The sequence below is a fragment of the Sciurus carolinensis genome, chromosome 1 (genome assembly GCF_902686445.1).
Source record: "Sciurus carolinensis chromosome 1, mSciCar1.2, whole genome shotgun sequence".
NCBI classification, from domain to species: Eukaryota; Metazoa; Chordata; class Mammalia; order Rodentia; family Sciuridae; genus Sciurus; species Sciurus carolinensis.
The window spans coordinates 54,370,779-54,377,393 of NC_062213.1; the positions used below are offsets into that span (position 1 = coordinate 54,370,779).

At 36.5% G+C, this 6,615-nt stretch overlaps 1 pseudogene; it reads right to left on the minus strand.

The window, feature by feature from the left end:
* Window positions 1–274: 274 nt before the first annotated feature.
* LOC124967623 (40S ribosomal protein S15-like) lies at window positions 275–713 on the minus strand (annotated as a pseudogene).
* Window positions 714–6,615: the final 5,902 nt, after the last annotated feature.

Consider the following 6,615-nt stretch of genomic DNA (forward strand, 5'->3'; position numbering starts at 1 on the left):
TCTAGGCAATGGCTTATGCACTTACTGTTAATGTAGTGGAGCATCCATTTCTGTTGCCTAAAAATTTAATATTTACATGGTGTAAATCTAAACATTTTCTTCAAATTAAGGGTCTATGGTCAAGCTTTGAACAAACACCTGTGTCATTCCAGGTTTTAGCCAGTGGTTTCACGTGTGTATCAGTAAGCCTGAGCTTCCACAGTGTTCAGGTGCATTGTTTTTTGTTTGTTTGTTTGTTTGTTTGGGTTGTGTGGGCCTTTATGGTCCGGGCAGGCTACTTGAGGGGGATGAAACAGGAGGAGTGAGTGGCTCCAATGCAAGACCGGCCGCGCTTCACAGGCTTGTAGGTGATCGAGAACTCACCTAGGGAGTGTCCGATCACCTCAGGCTTGATCTCCACTGGGTTGACGATCGTGCCATTGTAGACACCAACCATGCTGCCCACCATCTCAGGCAACACGAGCACGTCCCACAGGTGTGTCTTCACCACCTCTGTTTTCTCCTTGAGGATTGCCTCTTTTTTGGCCATACACAGCCACTTTAGCAGCAAGTGCTGCTTTCCAACTAAGGCCTAGGTTCAGCCGCCTCCAGGGGCACGCGCTGTACAGTTGCATCAGCTGCAGGTAGGACAAGTCCAGCAACTGGTCCAGGTTCACGCTGCGGTAGGTGAACTTGTGAAAGGTCCGCTTCTTCTTTTGCTCGGATATATCCATGAATCACAATGGGTTCAAATGAAAATTTCCAAACTATCTTCAGAGTAAGTTATCTAATGCCAAAAGGTTTGTTCCTGGGAAAACTGCATTTTCCTGATGCAGATGCTTAGGGTCTGATCTTTTCCAGGGATCACATTTCTTCCTCAACTAATATAATATGAAGCCTCCCTCCATGTCTGCCCTACCATTTGCCAGGCTATGGTGAAGACAAAAGTATCACTATATTAGCAATATTTTTTATCCTGAATGGCTTCTTTCATTAAATAAATATCATTTATAAAAATTAACAGAGCACAGTTATTCTGCTTCTTTCTAAAAGAAAAATGAACAAATAAAAGTTACCAAAATTAATACTACTCATATCTTGTCAGAAGGGGCTGCCATATGTTGGAAAGTGCATTGATTACTGTGTCACTTTATTTCAGAGCTGTGAAAATTTTTGGATAATGCCTTCAGTTGCAATATTCTACAAACGAGAATATTTGGATCCAGAAAAATCAAGGGAATTATTAAAAATAACTCAGATGGGAATTTAAAATATTTATGATTACATACAAACAAATGCATAGCACAGTATATATTCTTTTCCAAAGGAAAGCTTGTGATGAGAAAACATTGCCCACCAAAAATTACATTGAGTTCTCCATGACCTTATTCCATGTCCCACAACATCTTCTAAAAGTTTTAAGGTAATCCAGTTATTGCCTTCAGAATAACATCTATACATTCACTCCCTTTTTTCTGCAAAATGTGAAATCTGAAGAAGGTATTCTGTTTTTGTTTTTGTTTTTGTTTTTTCTATATTTATTGAATGGTGCCAAAAGACAGGTCAGAGGACACCTTAGAAATTCTCACGGGCAAAGAAAAGAGAACATATTTCAGTGTCTTCTAAAAACAAAAGGACTCTGGGAATGGGAGCAATGAATTTTGTCTCTGACAGCATCTCTGTTTGTGATGGTTATTGGTTACAGGGCTTTACTGCTACCTGGAAGTGTAAATTGCACCCCTGAGATTGTTCTGCACGTAACCTTTAACTCACACTTGATAGCAAACAAATGAAAGAGAGGCAATACCATCAGATGTGATGATTTATTTTTAAAGCACAAGTTTTTTGTTTAATATAAATGTAAAAACATAACTTTCCCTTCAAGCCAGCCAGGTAGTTTAGGCAATTTATCAAACCAAAAGCACTGGAGTTCTACAGTGAGAAAGGAAGAAAATGCATTTGTGCCCAAGTAATTGTCTTTCTCATCCTGAAATCTAGGCAGATAGATTCAGGGCAGAAATGATCCAAATAACGATTACAGTCAAACAAAGAAACTCCTTCATACAATTAGTCTAATTTCATTTCATTTTTAATTTTCAGAGGGACTGCCACACAACCTATGTTAATTTTTCTTTTTGCTCTTTGAACAGTTTTGTGAATTTTATTTTTTCAAAAAGACTCCTGTCAGCTGCTCATTCACATAATGAATACAGTCCTTTCAAAAGTCATTTTTCCCCCTTTGTGTTCTTTGATGCTAGGCATTTATAACCTTTGCACAAATCCTGCCCAAATAAAAAACTGATTCAGTGAGTCACTGTGTGAAGCATAAGTTTTGTTGTGACTGCTTTATCCATTCATCCACTGGAGTATTTATTCAGCATCTGCTGTATGCTATAAGCTGTAAACACAATTATTAACATAAATTATAAGATCCTTGATATGATGGGGAGAGAAGAGCAAAAAGAGGAGAAAAGTATGTATATATACATATGGGTATATGTATATTAAACAGGTAAAGTGACTGAGTATAGGAACAGCAATTATCTAAAGTGAGTAAAGAGAGAAAGCTTCTCTAAAAAAAGTGATATGTGAGCTGAAATGAATGGCAAGATGGGTTGAGATATGAGACCTAAGGGAAACTATTTTGGGTAGAGGGAATAACAAATGTGGAGATTCCGAGTTAAGAAAGAGCCCAGCATATTTTGGGAATAGAAAGGGGCTCTCCATGGTGAGCACAGGAGTGATGGGATAATCAGAGATGAGGTCCACAGGACCACATCGTGCAGAATCTATCAGGTCATTGTGACTTGATTTCAAGGTGCCATAGAAAGTTTCTAAACAAAGAGGTGATGTGGAAGTCTTCAGGGAAAAGAAAAACAAAAAGAATGCAGCTATTTTACCATAAACATTCATTTATGTGTTTGTTTGTCTTGGAAAACATCTTAAAGTTCTAGAATTTCACAGAATAATGGTATAGCACATTCATTCTACAGATTGAATGCTTTCTTATGGTATTTCGTTGATCCAACTTGTTCTATGACATTGTTTTGAAGGTACATAAAACTGGAGAAAATATGGCTATATGGTAGTACAGACACTAGGCACAGAAAAATGTGTTTAGTGGGGACTATAGTAAATAAAAGAGATAACCCGAAACAAAAACCTGAACCACAGACGCACAGAAAAAATAAATACAAATGTTCCAAAATCTGAAAGACTGTTTGGATCATCAGGGAAAAATTAACTTGGCTAATAGACCATCCATTCTGTAGCAAATACAGAAGTCTATAGTCTGATTTTTATCATCAATATAACAATCAAATTTCACAAGAATATACATTCTAAGCTGTCTTGACTTTACATTCTTCAAATGTACATTCACAATACAAAGTAAGTCAAATGAGAGAACTATTACTATTATTGAATTAAAATATTATATATCACACTTCAAAATCAGAAATAGGTGTAATGCTAAGACATTTCAAAGCACTAAAATATTAAGAAAATCATAGATTAATCTCTTTCATCTGTTAAATTCTGTACCATTGGTCACACATTCTTAGAACAATGGGAGAAAAAAACACAGGAAAACATTCGCAGAATTAGAACACAAGAATTTAAGAATATTCTCCATGCAATATGCTTTACATTTTGAAAACTAAGTTCTCAATGCCACTGGAAGCTTCTAATAAGCTTTGAGCAACATTTTATGAAGGAAAAAGCAAATATCTACTTAAAGATACAGCAAATCTGGTAAATACTTTGAATGTCAACTGTGTCAAAGAAATTAGACTAGTTCAAAACAATAGAATTGATCTCTTGGGTGAACACTGTGTGACTTATCTCTGCAAATATGGCATCAGACAATGTCTTTAAAAAGAGTTGAAAATTCAGATTACCTGATGCCCCTTGAAAAGCTTCTATATACTGTTGACATTGAAAATATCCTGCCATTTTCCTTCCTTGTAGGTCTTTTCAACGGTAAGACTTAAAGATCTTAGTATTTTAGATAAGGTACTTGTCAGTCCAATGTCATTTGTGTGTTCAGGTCTGGCAAGGACTACATCCTGTTCCAAACCAAAAGATCAGTGGTCTAGAGAAATATGCAAATACTCACCACTGGCAATACCTAATCATCCCTCAACAGTATTACCATTAGTTCTAATCAAAACTAGATAAATTTGAATTAAATTTGAATTCTTATTGACTATCTAGAATAAAGTAAATATATAATTAATGAACTATAGTTGCAGAAGAAGCAAAATATTAAAGATAATTTGAAGATATATGTTTCCAAACTTTACTACTTAAATTCAGCTCATTTTCTGCAATATTTCTCTTGTAAAGCCTATTGTTCTTCCTGGGAAATGGAGGTTGACACTAAATTTATATATCTCTAAAAAGAGAACCATAAAGATTGGGCAATCCAAAGAAGAACAGCATAGAAGTGTAGTATGTACAATTGGGAAGCAGGTCTGTTGAGCTCGATTCTGACCCTTCTACTTCGTAGTCATTAACCTGTATTTGTAAAATGGGAAAAAATGTGCCTACATTACAGGATTGGTGGATAATTAAAGGAGAGGTGTTAAGACATATATACAGTCACACCTATATATACCTATTAGTCATTGTGTTTTAAGAGGAAACCAAGTCTACACATTTAACATAACTAGAAGTCCACTCGAGACAGAGACTCAGAGAGCACAACTAGCTCAAATCTCTATACCATTCAGAGGTCCAATGTAGGCAGCAGACTTGGAATTTGTTTAACATAATGGCATTGAGGTAGGGGACACTGTCTACTTCCCAACATATAATTCCTGGTGCAGCTTCAGAGATCTATCTTGTGAAGGTCATTGTAAATATTGGGGAATCATCTTGAGAATATCATAGGACAGTTTTAAGCCCTTGTACTGAAAACTATGCAGGCACACAAAGCCAAAAGTCACTGGCAGGGGGAACAGAGCAGAGTCTGCCAGGAGCACCTCAATATCCAGGGCACAATGAAAACTACACAGGCACATAAACAGCTGCTGTAACTCTGCAGAGTATGTTTGAAAGCATAGGCATTCAAATGCCACTGTCTGTGGAACTTCCAGAGCCACCTTAGCCCTGCCAGAGAAGGTCAGGGCAAGTTTTATGTTGCTAACCCCATGTGCAGCATTTTTCCCCTTGAGCACATAAAACCACTGCCCAAGCCCAAGAGGGCTTTAGACACAGTTCTACAGCACTCTAGGACCATTTCCTCTGAGACACAGGAGAACACATTGTTGCTTAGCATACCACAGAACTATCGGAGCCACCCATGTTCACACCGGAGGTGGGCAGGATGAGGTCTGTGTAGATAGGTGACACAGCCTGAATAATTTTAATCTATTTAATGTTAGTGTTTTATTTCACTGGTATTGTCTTCCATGTTAATTGACTTGGTTTCTCCACATTATTTGGTATTGCATACTTTAATCCAATTTTATGTATCTTTAATGTGTCCCTTAGATTTATTCTCAATACCTATTCTATGTTCTCAGTTTTATATTCTTTCTTTTCTGTATCTCTTCCTTTCCCTTCTCTTTCTCTTATACTCCTCCTCCTCCTTTTTCTCCATCTCCCTCTCCTCCTTCTTCATCTTGTTCTTTCCATATTTTCATATACTATATAACTTAATGTTAATTTACTTTCATTAATAAATAATATTTCAGTCTAGAGTATTACTTATTTTCCGCTTTTGGATTAGAAGAGTTGTAGAAAATATTTCAAATAGTACTTATGCCTCCTTAGCATATAGTTTGCTCTCAAGTGGTTGCAGATACTGGTGATTATAAGCTCCTTTCAAACAGTCAGGGGTGGGGATTGATCATAGCACTTTGGACATGCTAAGTGTGTGCTTGGATGCCAAGACCCCCAAGTTTCTATATAACAAAGAGAAATCAGCTGTCAAAATAATGCCCATGTAACAGTGGAAAAGTTACCCATTTCAGCAGATGTGCAAATTTCAACATAGAAACACTGTAAGCATGAGAAAACAAGGTAATGACGCTGCAAAAATGAAAACCCTTCAATAACTGAACCCAGAGATACTGAAACAAAAAAAAAAAGAGAGAGTTTTTAAAGTTTTGGTTAAAATTATCAATGAATTAAGAGAAGATCTGAGAAATGAACTAAAGAACAAAAGAGGCTATAAAAGAAATTTCAATAAAGAGATATAGATTCTCAGAAAGAACCAAGAAGCAGCCTTGGAAAATGAAGGGCACAGTACATTCAAATATAAAACTCAGTGGAAAGTCCTTTTACTAGACTAGATCAAATGCAAGCAAGAATATTAAAGTTCAAAAACAAGGTAGATGAACTAGAACATTTATTTTATTTATTTATTTTTTATTTATAGACAGGGTCTCGCTGAGTTGCTTAGGGCCTCACTAAATAGCTGAGGCTAGATTTGGACTCATAATCCTCCTGTCTCTGCCTCCAAAGTCACTGGTGAACTAGAATGTTTAGACAGCAATAAAAATAATAAGAAACTATGAACACAATACACAAGAGCTCTGGGACAACATTAAAAGCCCAAATTTAAGACATATTAGTCTCAAGGAAGGAGTGGAGATAAGGATAATGGCACAGAAAACTTACTCAGTGAAA